Below are 17,806 nucleotides of genomic sequence, written 5' to 3' on the forward strand. Positions count from 1 at the left end.
AGGAATGACCGGAGTGCAGTGACATTTTGGGGCTGGGGCAATTTAACGATGGACTTGGTCCGATTTTGTTCAATTTCTCTCTTCCTGGGGTGATGCTGGTGCTGGTAAATAAAGAACCTTTTCCTTTAAAATCTGGGCCTTTTTGGGGTTTACCTTACATCCGATTGATTGCAGTAGGCCCAGTAATTCAGATAAGAGCTCTACGTGTTCCTCTTTTGTGTCCGTTTGCAAGAGCAGATCGTCTACATATTGTATTAGGCATTCGGGTCAGGAAAATTTAGAAAGTCCGTTGGCCAATTGTCGGTGGAAAATGGAGGGGGAGTTATGGAATCCTTGTGGGAGGCATGTCCACGTGTACTGCTGCCCTTGAAACGTAAATGTGAATTTATACTGGCAGGCCCTGTCTAACGGGATGGACCAAAAGCCATTGCTGATGTCCAGCACTCTGAAGTATTTTGCTGTACTCCCTGTTTGAGCATGGCCGCGGGACTCGTGGCAACAGTGAGGGCTGCTAAAGGGGTTACCTTATTAAGTTCTCGGTAGTCACTATGAACCATCGGGCTTTTTTACAGGCCAAATTGGGGCATTATTTGTGGATTTTACGGGTCGAATAACTCCTTGGTCTAACAAACTGTTAATAACCTTCTGAATCTCCCCCTCGGCTTGCTGTGGGAAACCATATTGCTTTTGCGGCTTTGGATCGGGACCTGAAATCTTTACTGTACCTGGGATCTTCCCACAGTCGTGTTTGTGTTGCGCGAACAAAGCTTTGTGTTTTATGAGGACCTCGCTAATCGTCTGGTCTGCACTAATTGTTTGCGGGTTAAACCCTACTGAGCAAATCCTGCTTTCATAATCCCCTACTGTGAGCGTAGCGGGAGCCCTAGCTGTTTTGGCCATTCACCAGACACATTTGTTTACTGGGTCAAACAAAAGGTTATGGGAGCTCATCAAATCAATGCCTAAAATGTGCTCTGTGGTTTGGGGTAATTCAACTGAAATGACGGGGTGTTTGGTGCTAATGTTTCCTATCTGAGTGGGTACGGGAGCTGTGATATATCCTTGCTGTATGTGGCCGGTGAATCCACTCAGGGTGATGGTGTGTGTGGTGGGCCATTTGTGTCTTCTGTGTCCCAAAGGAAATTGACTGTATGTCCCCGGACTGTGTCTGTAACTACTGGTCTGCCTGATTTGTCCCAGCGTGTGTCACAGACCCAAGTTGAGGAGTCCGAACACCGTCAATCTGTGGAGTTAAACGCTAAGTCGTCTGAACGGGCGCTAACATTATGCATGGGCCTAACATTGTTCCTAGGTTGGGGGTTTGGTTGTTGGTATTGGTGCTGGTTCAGGGGGTTTTGTCGGCAATCGCGGACGTAATGTCCTATGTGGCCACAATATAAACAACCTCGTGGTGCCTGTGCTCTGGGGTGCTGTCCCTCGTGTCTACCCTCGTTTATCCATGCTAGGCCCTGGCTAGTCCTAAGTGGGTGCATGTTTGCTTCCATCTCATCTGTCGGTGTAGGGTTTGTTCCCATGCTCTAGAAAGTCGTTTCAATACCCAAACTTCATTGTGTGTGTGGTCTGCGGGGTCGTAGTTTACACAAACCTGTTGACCTGCATCTGTGGCCTGGGAGACTAAAGTGCGGGTCCATTTGGTAGTGCCTTCAGCATCTAGGTTATTGCGGTTTAAATCCCCAAATACTGCCATGAAATGTATCCAGAGGCGACCGGCAAAGGCAGTCGGATGTTCTCCCTTCTTTTGCCAGCAGAGATTTAAACCCTCGACTGGATCTCCTTTGTTATACCCGATGGCATCTAATATGGCTGTTTTCATTCCCTGTAGGGTTTCTCCTGCTATATTTTGGGGTTCAGGCAAAGCAGACCTTACGGACTGGATAAGGCTCATAACTTTTAGCTTTACTTCCTCTCTCTCATCTATGCCGTACATAACTTTTTGTTGGTGCACCTCCTCAAAGAAGCTGTGCGGGTCTGCGGTGGGCTGGAATGGACTAACTTTCATGCAAGCATCCCTTAATTGGGTTATGGATAGTGGGGTGGTGTAAACGATATCAGGCTCATCCTGATCTGATGACTTGCGTTGTGTGGTATCCGGATTCATGGGGGTCGAATTGTGAGTGGGGGGTGTGTGCTGCCTGTGCAGTCGGTGCTGTGGGTGCTTTTCATTTTGGGACGTGGGGGACCTCTAAGGCGGAGCCCCTGGTGGAGAGAGTCCATCTCCTCCACGCGAACCCACAGTACGCGTACATAGCGTACCCCGATGGGCGTGAGGAGACCGTCTCCATCAAGGACCTGGCCCCCTCTGGGGCCCCTGCCGCCCCCACACCGCAACCTCCACCCCGCTCCCTCTCTGCTCCCGTCGATCCCTCGGCCTGTTACTACTCCGTGCCAGCCGCTGTCATCCCGCAGTTTCGCCTCGAGCCAGCCGAAGCGGTGGGGGACGTCATGCCGCCTCGCGACCCAGCACCACCGACCGCACGGATACCGCTGGACACTACCTCAGCGCCGCAGCTCCGACGTTCAAAGAGATCGACCAAACCCATCATTCGTCTCGACCTCTGACGACACGGAACCTCCTGGTGGGCTCTGTTCACTGATTTTCACCCCGGACTTCCTTCTAAACAAGGGGTGAATGTGGTGATACACCACTGTACTTCCCTACCATTGTACATAGTATATAATAGTTGTGTGTAACGTGGCCCTGTAATACTGTGTATTGTACTGTAGCTCTGCAGAGGTTCGGTCACTGGTAGGTAACCCGACCTGGCCACGGAGAGCTCCGCCTTAGCCACTCCCCCGGGAGTTACGTATAAGAACCCTCTTCTGGGACCGGCCCCATTCTGTCTGGGGTCGTCTGTGTCGGGTAAGCCTCCCATGTAGTATATTAAAGCCTTAGTTAAAGTCTCACATGTCTTTGTGGTTCTTGACGCTTAGTGCATCAATTTTGGTTTCCCGTGTCCTCTATGTATCTTTGGACGCTTTTGTTTAACTCTTGCCAATCGGGAGCATCTTCCTCATCTAAATCCTGCCCGAAGGTGTACCTGAAGCCATTCTGTACTGAGAGTAGCGACTGTAACTTTTCTATCATCTGTCCGCATTTAGCATGGTTAACGGTACTCTGCCTCTGTTCCTTAGTAGAGCTGTGGAGCGCTCTCAAAACTGCTTTTAAATCTGCGCATTTGCTAGTTAGTTGTTTCCTCTCTTACCAGGACTGCGTGCTGTGTATCTACTAAGGTGAACTAGACAACATTGATGTGCACGTTTTACATCTGCCATTTCCTTATCCTTAGCTGCTAACTGTTCCCAGAGTTGCTCAATTATCTTCTCGCTTTCATTACTGTTTCCCTTGTTCTTTTCTTCCTTCTCAATTAACTGCCTACGGAGCATCCGCACGACCTCCTGTGCCGCGCAACTGTGCCAAACAGGGCACTATTGCCATCGGCTTTCTGATTTTCCCTACATTTTTCTTGTGGACCTCGCTTAGGTTCTCCCACCAAGTTTGTCCTATCTTTTCCTGGACCTGACTCATCATTAGTGCAAAAATTCGACCAAAGGGACCATCCTTTCCCCTTTAAGTATTTCCTTAACTCTTCCTCCCATATGGGGCATTGCTCTGCTCTGTTGGTCGCTGCGACCTCGGGTTCCTGGGGATTCATCAATCTTTCCATTGCTTTAGTGGCCATTACTTCTCTTATCTCTTTCTCTACTTTTAATTTGGGACAGGGTATAATAAGGCAGCGATTTGAACAGCGGGTATGGCTTAAGCTATTTTCCGGCTCACAATCCCTCGATAGTTGTACACAATTCTAATGAGTTTACAATTCTTACTCTTCCTGTTAGGTACGCATGCGGGTTAGTACACACTTCTGAAATTCGGTCGATATGGGACTTGCACTTGTGGTTCTTTCGCTTTCTCGCAATTGGATTCAATGTTTGTGGGTTCTTTCGGAGTGACAAAGTCACTTCTAATCGAGCCCCATCAGAGTTCGCCAATAATGTTGCTCTATAATAATGTTGGTGAACCACAAGCCTTCCCTTATATCGATCAAATGACTACACAACCAGTTAGTTAGTCCAAAAGATGGTTTATTTTCATACACAAGAGTTACCGTGACATGCAAACACAATATCTTCTACGAGTTAAACTAACCTATCAACTACGATAACCTATACTTAACTTCGGGGCGACCGGCACTGTGCAAATTGATAAGGCCTTTATCTGGATTTCACTTGGCTGGTTCGAAGAAAGTGGCTCTGTCTCTGCTGGGCTCATCCATCAGGTAGCAATCGTTGGTCTTGAACTTGGCTGGCTGTTCCTGCTACGATTGGGTTGGCACAGGCCGGATCCAAAAGAGACAGAACACATGGCTGTGCTCTCTTTTATCCCTCTGGGATTTCGCGCTCTTTGGGGCGGTCCTTAACCTTGGACCCAATAGTTCGCAGGGCTCTGTTCGCTGTCTTCGATTTTGACCAATAAAGGGGCGGGTGCCTTGATAGCTGGGCGGGTCCTTAGCGGTCATTGACCCTGGCAGTTGGGCTTTCCAAGTAAAGGGAGTGGCGCCGATCAGTCTGTGGCTGTCGGTTGCTTGATTGGAGTTCTATTGTCCTTGAAAAATGGGCCATTAAAATGCAAACGAGCGGGGGTTTTGATCAGGTCTGGTTACCTGTGTTTCAGATACACATAGACTCTGTATCTGTCTGAGTCCTGGGTTGGCCAAAATTTCCATGGTCCTTTGCAGGTGGCCATCTTAGATGGCTACAGGGCAATTTATCGTGGCCAATCTACCTAGCCTGCACATCTTTGGGTTGTGGGGGTGAGACCAACACAGACACGGGGAGAATGTGCAAACTCCACACAGACAGTGATCCGGGGCCAGGTTTGAACCCGGACCTCGGCGCCATGAGGCAGCCGTGCTCACCACTGCACCACCGTGCGGCCCCCCTCCCATGCCAACTTAACTGGTGTCTACCTTTCTGGGCTTACGTCACCTTCTGGGTCTGTGCCACATCAGCCAGTGACTGTGTCATCTCACTCTGGGACTGGGCCACCTCAATCTGCATCTGTGCCATGTTGCCCAGTGTCTGGGTAATACCTCCGATGCTCTCAACCATGGCCGGCTGTTACTGGGCCACACTCAGAAGCACCGCAGCAATGTCCAGGTCTCCAACCGATCTATATCCTGCTGTGTCCTCTGTTAGTCCTCATCACTATCCGCAATTCCACCAATCTTTGTGTCATCCGGAAATGTACTAATCAGACCAGATACGTTTTCCTCCAAATCATTTATTTATATATATTTCAAACAGCAAAGGTCCAGCCCTGATGCCCGTGGAACACCACTAATCACAGCCCTCCATTCAGCAATGCACCCTTCCACTGCTACCCTCTGTCTTCTATGAATGAGCCAGTTCTGTACCCATCTTGCCAGCTCACATCTGATCCTGTGTGACTTCACCTTCTGTACCAGTCTGCCATGAGGGACCTCATCAAAGGCATTACTGAAGTCCATGTAGCCAACATCCACTGTCCTACCTTCATCATTCATCTTTGTCACTTCAAGTTAGTGAGACACAACCACCCCTTCACAAAGCAATGCTGCCTTTCGCTAATACGTCCACTTGTTTCCAAATGGAAGTAAATCCTGCCTTGAAGAATCCTATCTAATAATTTCCCTACCACTGATGTAAGGCTCACTGGCCTGCAATTCCTGGATTATCCCTGCTATCCTTCTAAAACAAAGGAACAACATTGGCAATTCTTCAGTCCTCTGGGTCCTCACCTGGAGCCAATGATTTACGAAGAGTTCTGTCAAAACCCCAGTAATTTCTTCCCTTGCCTCCCTCAGTATTCTGGGGTAGTTCCCATCTGGCCCTGGGGACTTACCTACCTTAATGTTTTTCAAGACGCCCAATACCTCCTTTTTGATCTCAATGTGACAAAGACTACCTACAAACCCTTCCCCAGACTCACCATTCACCAAGTCCTTCTCTTTGGTGAATACTTATGCAAAGTATTCATTTAGTACCTCGCCCATTTCCTCTGACTCCACGCATCGATTCCCTCCCCTGCCCTTGAGTGGGCCAACGCTTTCCCTGGCTATCATCTTGCTCTTTATATACGTATAAAAAGCCTTGGATTTTCCTTAATCCTGTTTGCCAATGACTTTTCATGGCCCCTTTTAGCCCCCCCTGACTCCTTGCTTAAGTTCCTTCCTACTTTTCTTATATTCCTCATTGGCTTGGTCTTTTCCCAGTCTCCTAGCCCAGGCAAATGCTTCCTTTTTCTTGTGGACTCGGCTCACAATCTCCCTCGTTATCCAAGGTTCCCGAAACTCGCCACACTTATCCTTCTTTCTCACAGGGACATTCCAGTCCTGAATTCCTATAATCTGACACTTGAAAGCCTCCCAAATGCCAGATGATGATTTACCCTCAAATATCTGCCCCATCTAGATTCTTCAGTTCCTGCCTAATATTGTTATAATTAGCCTCCCCCCAATTTAGCACCTTCACACGAGGACTTCTCTTATCTTTATCCAAAGTGCCTTAAAATTTACTGAATTATTGTCACTGTTCCCAAAATGCTCCCCTACTGAAACTTTGGCTACCTGGCATGGCTCATTCCCCAACACCAGGTCCAATACGACCCCTTCCCTAGTTGGACTATCTACATATTTTTTCAAGAAGCCCTCCTGGATGCTCCTTACAAACTCTGCCGTATCCAAGCCCTGAGCATTAAGTTTCGAGAGAAATCTGGGGTCCGACAGACTCGGGATTGGAGGGCAGTCTGGGGACACTGATTCCCTGGAATCCCGACCTGTGTGTGTTAAAAATGTGGCACAAAGCCTCCTTCAAAGATTTCAATGACTGACTCATTTCCCCAGAGCAGATTAATCGACCATTCCGCATCTCGTTTCCTGAGAGTGAATTAGTTGACCTGATCCCTAACCATTTTCTGAGAACAGCTAGATTGACGCACCACCCACACCTCTCCACCCTGATCCATCTCCACCTAAAATCAAAAGTGGACAGTTTGGATTAAGGATTGAGATTTTTAAAAATGTTTACCTTTTGACAACCCCCACCCCTAATCCACCCAATCCCAAGGGGTAAAATTCCCCACATTGTCCCATTAAAGGTTCAGACTGGGACCTTGAGCAGGGAAATGGTATGGGCCAGAAAGTGGGAGGGGTTTCCTTCTATGGCAGGGACATTACTGCCACTAGCAGTGCTTGCTGCCACCTTCCGCATGGCAACATTGGGGAGCGATGGTTCCCCTCCAAGTCACTCATCACTCTGACTTGGAAATATATCACCGTTCCTTCACTGTCGCTGAGGCAACGTCCTGGAATCCCCTCCCTAACAGCACAGTAGGTGTACCTACGCCTCAAGGACTGCAGCAGTTCAAGAAGGCAACTCGTCACCACCTTCTGAAGGGCAAGTAGGGATGGGCAATAAATGCTGGCCTAACCAGCCATGTCCACATCCCGTATAAAATGAATTTTTTTAAAAAGCAGACAGGAGTGAAATCCACCAGGAATTTGGCCCTGTAGTGAGTCAGGAGGGAGAGGGCAGCGACAGTCCATACAGAAGGAGTTACATGTCAGGGGGTAAGGTGGCAGTGGACCTCAACTTGCTTCATTCTCTGCTGTCGTGTTGGGGGATAGTGGAGGAGAGTCACAGCCATTCACATTTTATCTGGAATTTCCAAGGTGAATACAGCTTCCTGTGGGTTATCTCAGACGAAGCCACAGGCTGAGTGATGTATGCTGATCTGAGTGTTGGGATACTCAACATACCCTGATCCATTTAAAATGCACATGAATTTTCTCCATATGAAATTTTCATTTTAAGGAGTAACAGCTGGGCCTTGTGAAAGACTGCGAAATGTTAAGAATGAGCAATGAGAAGGACATACTGCCAATGCAGTAAATGAAGTATACAGGTGCACAGGACAGAAATTGTAATGATAAATAATGAGCAGTGTGGGGTTGTGCTGACTGAATATTGAGATGCTGCAAGGGAAATGGGTGGCATAACTGTCCTAAAAGTGAGTCCAAATAAAAGAACTGAGAAAAGTTGAATCGAATAAAAATCTTAAACAGGCAAGAGGCAGAGTAAATATGGAAAAATAGGTCATGGAATGTCGACATATATAAATAAAACTCTGGGGTCGAAAACAAAACAACAGTGACCTGAAAAGGGGCCCCAATTTCAGTTATGTTGGATGTGTAATAATCAGCATATAGATGCGAATATTCAAGAATACAGATCAAAAATGGTTTGAATTTCTGGTCAAGGAGAGTCTGCCAATAACAACAGGGTGGATATAAACTCAGAGGGGAAGCAACCATTTGATTTATGATTTCAGCTGTAAGAATGAAGGAAACATTCAAATGCGTGGGTGGAGAAAGCAACAAGATTGTATTTACATAACACTCCTCACATCCAGGAGGAAGCCTCAGAGGAGTTTACAATACAGAGCAATGTGAGTGATTGCAAAATCTCCGTGAAGCTGAATCCTAGAATACCAACACCTCAAGGGAGACAACGTTCAGCATACTCAGCAAACCATGTTACTCGTTGTATTCCACAATGGTTCAGCCATGTTCCATCACTTCATGAACCTTCATGTTTCAACTAATAAGGGATTCCATAGAGAACAGGGTAATACAGGGACAGAATTTAATTACTCTGTGATCCTACTCTATTTTATTTTAAAACAGTCATTCTCTGGTGTTGGGAGACTGTTTAACATTTGGAAGACGCTAAAACTTTCCCTGGAATAAGGTTTTTAACTCTTTTTAACTCAAGGCTTTTAGCTCTTTATCCTTTGGTCTCGATGAGCCTCAAGCCTTGGGCTGCTCCATTTTGGAAGAATGTATTGGGGAAGATGTTGCTGAAGTGCCGTGTACACCTGAGCCATCCAATCTGCTAAAAACTCAAGCGGTTGGTGTCATAATATACACCAGTATATCATGGTGCAGCCACACACACACTGATGGACACACAGCAAGACCAATCAACATACACAACACCACAGCCAATCACCAGTTAGAGCACACGCACTATAATGACCAGGGGGCATCAGAGTTCCCGCTCATTCTAGCTGCAGCCTCCTAGAAGGACAGAGCTCACAGCCTGCAGCACAGATCTTCACCATGTGCTGAGTGCATCGACTGGTTAGGACAAGGATAGGTTTTTAGTTCAATCTAATATCGTGTTAACCCACAGTGAAAGTATGTTCAACAGTTTCTGATTTAATAAAATAGTGTTGCACTATTTTAAGTGTTGGTGACCTGTATGTGTTTCCACGGATCCAGAGCACCCAACACATCATGATACCAGGAGTTGAGGGATATTAGAACTTCTTAAAACTACCTGCAAGTGATCTGCCTTCCACCAGCATACCGTCATCCTGCAAAATAGACAGCGTCTGCCCGCCGCCGCCGCTCCACATCGCCGGTAACCTCGGGGCCAACTGGAAGATATTCAAACAACGCTTCCAACTTTACCTTGAAGCCACAGACCGGGAAGATGCCTCAGACACCAGGAATATCGCTCTCTTCCTATCCACGGCCGGGGAACATGCCATCCACATTTTCAATTCTGTCACCTTTGCGGATGATGACGATAAAACAAGGTTCAAGACGGGCCTCCTCAAGTTTGACACTCACTGCAGCATAGAGGTGAATGAAAGTTTCGAGCGCTATGTATTCCAACAGCGTTTGCAGGTTAAGGATGAACCTTTCCAGTGCTTTCTCACCCACCTCCGCATCCTTAGCAGTCCTGTAGCTATGGGCCCACCTCCAACTCCATGATACGCGACCAGATTGTTTTCAGTGTTCAGTCGGAACCCCTACGCCAGCAGCTCCTCAAGGTAAAGCAGCTCATCCTAGCGACCGCCATCGAGACCTACGTGCTACACGAAAATGCCACGAGTCGGTATTCCCACATCCAAGCGGCTGAAACGGCGTGGCAAGGTCCCCACGAAGCGGAACGGGTCCAAGCAATCAAGCAACTCCAGGGCTTCAACCTGGATGAGGGCGGCCATTTTGCATGCTTTTCGCGGACTCCCGCGCTTGTGCGCACCAAACGAGGAGACGGCGACATCGACGAACGTAATGCGCAGGCGTGCACCACATACGACCGCACCGTGCATGCACGGTGGCGCAGCGAACGTACTGACGCTCCGATGTGCGGCAACTGTGGCTCCGTCCATTTAAAGCGGCAATGCCCTGCCAAATCCCGACAATGCCCGAGATGTGGCAAATTTGGACACTATGCTGCCTTATGCAGAGCAGCTCAGCCTGCCAACTCACATCGCTTCAGCTAGCCTTGCAGGAATGTCCGGGCCACTCAACCCACGGTCACCGAGTCCGATGCGAACCTACTACCCAACATTGACACCGAGGACCCGAAGGCGCCTTTTCGAGTTGGTATCGTTACAAAAACAGGGTGTCCCCGAAGCAAAGAATCCAGCCTCTATCGGTATACAGCATCGATCCAGACGATGAGTGGTGTGCCACCCTGATGGTCAACTGGTCCCAAATACGATTCTGCCTGGACACTGGTGCCTCCGCCAATCTCATTGCGCGGTCTGACCTCCAAAGCTTTTGTGTCAAACCAGCCATCCTTCCATCAGCCTGCCAGCTATTAGATTACAATGGCAATGCCATTGATGCCAGCGGCTCGTGCCAACTTGGAGTGACGCACAGGTCACGCAAAGCCATCCTTCCCTTTGAAATCGTGGGCTCCTCGAAAGCCTCCCTGCTTGGCGCGCAGGCATGCAAGCTGTTGAACCTAGTTCTGAGAGTTCACTCTCTCTCTCCTGATGACACGTCTGCCTTTCAGGGCACAGACTTCAGGGCGCAACTCGACGCCATTATCAACCAGCACCACAACGTCTTCGAGGGCATGGGCACGCTCCCATACACCTACAAGATCTTATTAAAACAGAATGCCACGCCTGTGGCACACGCACCTCGCAGAGTCCCAGCACCCCTTAAGGACTGCCTCAAGCAGCAGCTGCAGGACCTCCAGAAACAAGGAGTGATTTCCAAAGTCACGGAACCAACCGACTGGGTCAGTTCCATGGTATGTGTAAAAAAGCCTTCCGGCGAATTGAGAATTTGAATTGATCCCAAGGATCTAAATCGCAATATGAGGGAGCATTATCCAATTCCCAAGCTCGAAGAGATCACATGCGAGATGGCTCGCGCCAAGCTCTTCACCAAACTCGACGCCTCAACAAGGATTCTGGCAAATCCAGCTCGACAAATCCAGCAGGAAACTTTGCACATTTAATGTTCCCTTTGGCAGATACTGTTACAACAGGATGCTGTTTGGGATCATATCTGCTTCAGAAGTGTTCCATAGGATTATGGAACAAATGAAGGAAGGCATTGACGGTGTTCACGTCTATGTCGACGACATAATCATTTGGTCCACCGCCCCGAAGGAGCATGTTAGTCACCTCCAGCGCGTATTCAAACGTATACACGAGCATGGCCTCCGCCTCAACAGGGCCAAATGCTCTTTTGGTCAGGCGGAACTCAAGTTCCTCGGGGACCACATCTCCCTGTTGGGTGTGCAGCCGGTTGAGGACAAGGTAGCTGCCATCACAGCTATGAAAGCACCAGAGGACATGAAGGCGGTCTTTCGATTTCTGGGTATGATCAATTTTTTAGGGAAGTTCATCCCTAACCTCGCCTCTCATACCACGTCTCTCAGGAACCTGGTCCGGAAGACGACAGATTTCCAATGGCTCCCTGCCCACAAGCGTGAATGGAGAGAACTCAAAACAAAACTCACCACGGCCCCGGTCTTAGCTTTCTTTGATCCAGCAAAAGAGATCAAAATTTCGACAGATGTCAGCCAATCCATAAGACCATAAGACATAGGAGCGGAAGTAAGGCCATTCGGCCCATCGAGTCCACTCCACCATTCAATCATGGCTGATTTCAACTCCATTTCCCCGCTCTCTCTCCATAGCCCTTAATTCCTCGAGAAATCAAGAATTTATCAACTTCTGTCTTAAAGACACTCAACGTCCCGGCCTCCACCGCGCTCTGTGGCAATGAATTCCACAGATCCACCACTCTCTGGCTGAAGAAATTTCTCCTCATCTCTGTTCTAAAGTGACTCCCTTTTATTCTAAGGCTGTGCCCCCGGGTCCTAGTCTCCCCTGCTAATGGAAACAACTTCCCTACATCCACCCGATCTAAGCCATTCATTATCTTGTAAGTTTCTATTAGATCTCCCTTCAACCTCCTAAACTCCAATGAATATAATCCCAGGATCCTCAGACGTTCATCGTATGTTAGGCCTACCATTCCTGGGATCATCCATGTGAATCTCCGCTGGACCCGCTCCAGTGCCAGTATGTCCCTCCTGAGGTGTGGGACCCAAAATCCAGCATTGGGGCAGTGTTCCTTCAACGTGATGAGGCCTCATCATGGGCCCCCGTTGCATATGCGTCACGTGCCATGACCCCCACGGAGCATATAGAAAAGGAGTGCCTGGGCCTTCTGGCCGGTGTGGTTAAGTTTCACGATTATGCCTGCGGACTTCCTCAATTCACCGTCGAGACCGACCATCACCCGCTGGTCAATATAATACAGAAAGCCTCGCCTCCAGCGTATTCTTCGCAAGCTCCGGCGATATGACTTCCAGCTGGTATACACCCCTGGCAAAGACCTCACCATTGCTGGCGCTCTCTCCAGGTCAGTCAACACTCCATGTGACCCAACGGGATTTGTCTGCCCATGTGGCATTCACGGCCTCCAATCTACCTGCTACAGATGAACGCCTCATCGAAATTCGCTGCGAGACGGTGGCTGACCCTTTGCTACAGCGTGTCATGCGCCACCTAACAGATGGGTGGCTCAAGGGCCAATCCCTCAGTTCTATAATGTCAGAGATGATCTGGCGGTAGTAGACGGGGTTCTTCTAAAAGTGGACCGCATTGTCATCCTGCAAAGCATGTGCCAGCTCGTCCTGGAACAACTACACGAGGGCCACCTGGGCGTGGAAAAGTGCCACCGACGGGCCCGAGAGGCAGTGTACTGGCCCGGCATCAATGAGGACATTGCCAACACAGTGCTCAACTGCTCCACCTGTCAGAACTTCCAGCCAGCCCAACCACGTGAGACCCTGCAGCCCCATGAATTGATAACGTCACCATGGACCAAGGTGGGCATTGTCTCGGTCCACGCGCTGGGTAGAGACTATGTCCTGATCGTGGACTACTTTTCAAATTACCTGGAGGTGATACAGTTGCACTACATCACCTCGTCTGCAGTCATTCGTGCCTGTAAGGAAACCTTTGCTTGGCACGGCATCCCTCTCACGGTTATGTCGGACAATGGCCCCTGCTTTGCCAGCCAGGAATGGTCCAACTTTGCCAGGCGGTACAATTTTGCCCATGTGACATCCAGTCCCCTGTACCCCCAATCCAACGGCAAAGCGGAGAAGGGAGTACATATAGTCAAACGGTTCCTCTGCAAGGCTGCCGATGCTGGGTCCGATTTCAACCTCGCCTTGCTAGCCTATCGCTCCGCCCCACTGTCCACTGGCCTGTCACCAGCCCAGTTGCCCATGAGTCGTACCCTGAGAACGACGGTGCCGTCCATTCACGTCCCAGACCTCGACCACGTTCCGGTCCTTCGCCGGATGCAGCTGTCTCGTGCACAGCACAAGGCAGCTCATAACTCCCATGCAGCTGATCTCGCGGCTCTGGCTTCAGGTGACAACGTCCGCATCCACCTTTCGGATGATGGCTGGTCTGCGACCGCTGTTGTCCTTCGGCAGGTGGCCACCCGCTCATTCCTGGTTCGTCTACCGGATGGCTCCATTCGGCGCCGCAATCGACGCGCCCTTCGTCTTGTTCCACACTCGCTACGTGATCCTCCTCTGTCGCCTCGCCCTACTGCTGACCCTCCCATGGACTATGCAGAAATCCCTGTTACTCTGCATCCCTCTGACTCTGATGCAGTCCAGCCCGCTCCCGAACCGGCGGCTCTCGATCCACCCTTGAGATGGTCAACCAGAATTCGTCGCCCACCTCAGAGACTTAATTTATGAACTTTGCGAACTTATAGACTCTCTGAATTGTTTTGTTGCTTTGTATGATCGTTTCCCTGGTTCGTATATAGTGTTGATCTCGTTATTCTTGTTGCATACTGCTTCTCTGCACCAGGCACCTTCCCATGTAAATAGCTTAGTTCTCATGTACGTAGTCCTGTAAATATGTCTTCACACCCCACACATAGTTAGGGTTCTCACCATACATTATATATTGCTACACACATACATTCTTTTATGAAAGGGGGGATGTCATAATATACACCAGTATATCATGGTGCAGACACACACTGATGGACACACAGCGGGACCAATCAACACACACAACACCACAGCCAACCACCAGTTAGAGCACATGCACTCTAAAGACAGGGGTCATCAGAGTTCCCGCTCATTCTAGCTGCAGCCTCCTAGTAGGACAGAGCTCACAGCCTGCAGCACAGATCTTCACCATGTGCTGAGTGTATCGACTGGTTAGGACAAGGCATAGGTCTTTAGTTCAATCTAATATCGTGTTAACCCACAGTGAAAGTATGTTCAACAGTTTCCGATTTAATAAAATAGTGTTGCACTATTTTAAGTGTTGGTGACCTGTATGTGTTCCACGGATCCAGAGCACCCAACACATTAGTGGGATTCTCCATTCCTGACGTGTTGACCTCAGGGCAGGATTCGTGGACTTCCAAAACTGGCACCGCCCCTGGACCAATTCAGCAACTGTTGAGGGCCCAGCACTGGCAAAACTGGAACGCAACCGATTCCAATGAGAAATGGTATGGGATTCGCCGGATTCATGATTGACACTCAGGAGGCTGACAAGCTGCAGCTGCATATACACACTTCACTCCCCACACACACCATCCCAGCCAACAAGATGGCAGCGAGGAGAGCGGCACTCTGCTTCACAGATGGCGAGCTGGTGACTCTCCTGGATGCGGTGGAGGAGAGGCCAGCCACCCTGTACCCCAGTCCGGAAAGGAAGCTGCCAGCTGTCGCCGTTCGCCGTGCCTGAGCGCAAGTGGCAGAGGCGGTCAACCGACGAGCAACATCAATCCGACTGGCTTGCAGTGCTGTAGAAAACTGCACGATCGAGGACAAACAGGGTTATTATCTCTGGGTTGTTACCCGTGCCACGTGATAGCGAGATGAGGAATAGGGAGAGAGAGAGAGGAGTTGAACACGTGGCTACAGGAATGGTGCAGGAGGGAGGGTTTCAGATTTCTGGATAATTGGGGCTCATTCTGGGGTCGGTGGGACCTCTACAAATGGCATGGTCTACATCTGGACCAGAGGGGTACCAATATCCGGGGGGGGGGAAATTTGCTAATGCTCTTCGGGAGGGTTTAAACTAGTTCAGCAGGGGCTTGGGAACCTGAATTGTAGCTCCAGTATACAGGAGGTTGAGAGTAGTGACGTAATGAGTAAGGTTTCAAAGTTGCAGGGGTGTACCGGCAGGCAGGAAGGTGGTTTAAAGTGTGTCTTCTTCAGCATGGGACCTTGCAGCATGGGTTGGTACCTGGGACTTCGATGTTGTGGCCATTTCGGAGACATGGATAGAGCAGGGACAGGAATGGGTGTTGCAGGTGCCGGGATTTAGATATTTCAGTAAGCTCAGGAAATGTGGTAAAAGAGGGGTAAGGGTGGCATTGTTAGTCAAGGACAGTATTACGGTGGCAGAAAGGACGTTTGATGAGGACTCGTCTACTGAGGTAGTATGGGCTGAGGTTAGAAACAGGAAAGGAGAGGTCACTCTGTTAGGGGTTTTCTATAGGCTTCGAAAAGTTCCAGAGATGTACAGGAAAGGATTGCAAAGATGATTCTGGATAGGAGCGAAAGCAATAGGGTAGTTGTTATGGGGGACTTTAACTTTCCAAATATTGACTGGAAATGCTATAGTTCGAGTACTTTAGAATGGTCCGTTTTTGTCCAATGTGTGCAGGAGGATTTCCTGACACAGTATGTAGATAGGCCAACGAGAGGCGAGGCCATATTGGATTTGGTACTTGGTAATGAACCAGGACAGGGTTAGATTTGGAGATAGATGGGCACTTTGGTGATAGTGACCACAATTCGATTAAGTTTACTTTAGTGATGGAAAGGGATAGGTATATACTGCAGGGCAAGAGTTATATCTGGGGGAAAGGCAATTATGAAGCGATGAGGCAAGATATAGGATGCATCGGATGGAGAGGAAAACTGCAGGGGATGGGCACAATGGAAATGTGGAGCTTGTTCAAGGAACAGCTACTGCGTGTCCTTGATAAGTATGCACCTGTCAGGCAGGGAGGAAGTGGTCGAGCAAGGGAACCGTGGTTTACTAAGGCAGTCGAAACACTTGTCAAGAGGGAGAAGGAGGCTTATGTAATGTTGAGACATGAAGGTTCAGTTAGGGCGCTCGAGAGTTACAAGTTAGCTGGGAAGGACCTAAAGAGAGCTAAGAAGAGCCAGGAGGGGACATGAGAAGTCTTTGGAAGGTAGGATCCAGGATAACCCTAAAGCTTTCGATAGATATGTCAGGAATAAAAGAATGACTAGGTTAAGAGTAGGGCCAGTCAAGGACAGTAGCGGGAAGTTGTGCGTGGAGTCCGAGGCGATAGGAGAGATGCTAAATTAATATTTTTCATCAGTATTCACACAGGAAAATGACAATGTTGTTGAGGAGAATACTGAGATTCAGGCTACTAGGCTGGAAGGGCTTGAGCTTCATAAGGAGGAGGTGTTAGCAATTCTGGAAAGTGTGAAAATAGATAAGTCCCCAGGGCCGGATGGGATTTATCCTTGGATTCTCTGGGAAGCTAGGGAGGAGATTGCTGAGCCTTTGGCTTTGATCGTTAAGTCATCTTTGTCTACAGGAATAGTGCCAGAAGACTGGAGGATAGCAAATGTTGTCCCCTTGTTCAAGAAGGGGAGCAGAGACAACTCCGGTAACTATAGACCAGTGAGCATTACTTCTGTTGTGGACAAAATCTTGGAAAGGTTTATAAGAGATAGGGTGTATAATTATCTGGAAAGAAATAATTTGGTTAGAGATAGTCAACACGGTTTTGTGAAGGGTAGGTCGTGCCTCACAAACCTTATTGAGTTCTTTGAGAAGGTGACCAAACAGGTGGATGAGGGTAAAGCAGTTGATGTGGTGTATATGGATTTCAGTAAAGCGTTTGATAAGGTTCCCCACAGAAAATACGGAGGCATGGGATTCAGGGAGATTTAGCAGTTTGGATCAGAAATTGGCTAGCTGGAAGAAGACAAAGGGTGGTGGTTGATGGAAAATGTTCAGACTAGAGTCCAGTTACTAGTGGTGTACCACAATGATCTGCTTTGGGGCCACTGCTGTTTGTCATTTTTATAAATGACCTGGAGGAGGGCGTAGAAGGATGGGTGAGTAAATTTGCAGATGACACTGAAGTCGGTGGAGTTGTGGACAGTGCGGAAGGATGTTACAAGTGACAGAGGGACATAGATAAGCGCTGGGCTGAGAGGTGGCAAATGAAGTTTAATGCAGAAAAGTGTGAGGTGATTCATTTTTGGAAGGAATAACAGGAAGACAGAGTACTGGGCTAATGGTAAGATTCTTGGCAGTGTGGATGAGCAGAGAGATCTCGGTGTCCATGTACATAGATCCCTGAAAGTTGCCACCCAGGGTGAGAGGGTTGTTAAGAAGGCGGACGGTGTGTTAGCTTTTATTGGTAGAGGGATTGAATTT

The 17,806-nt window shown here is 48.8% G+C and overlaps 1 long non-coding RNA gene across 1 annotated transcript in view; it reads right to left on the reverse strand.

The window, feature by feature from the left end:
* The window catches only part of LOC140392395 (uncharacterized), a 94,353-nt gene that overhangs the window by 32,107 nt on the left and 44,440 nt on the right, over positions 1 to 17,806 (reverse strand). The gene's annotated exons all lie outside the window — the stretch shown is intronic.

The sequence above is a fragment of the Scyliorhinus torazame genome, chromosome 16 (assembly GCF_047496885.1).
Source record: "Scyliorhinus torazame isolate Kashiwa2021f chromosome 16, sScyTor2.1, whole genome shotgun sequence".
In the NCBI taxonomy this organism is placed as follows: Eukaryota; Metazoa; Chordata; class Chondrichthyes; order Carcharhiniformes; family Scyliorhinidae; genus Scyliorhinus; species Scyliorhinus torazame.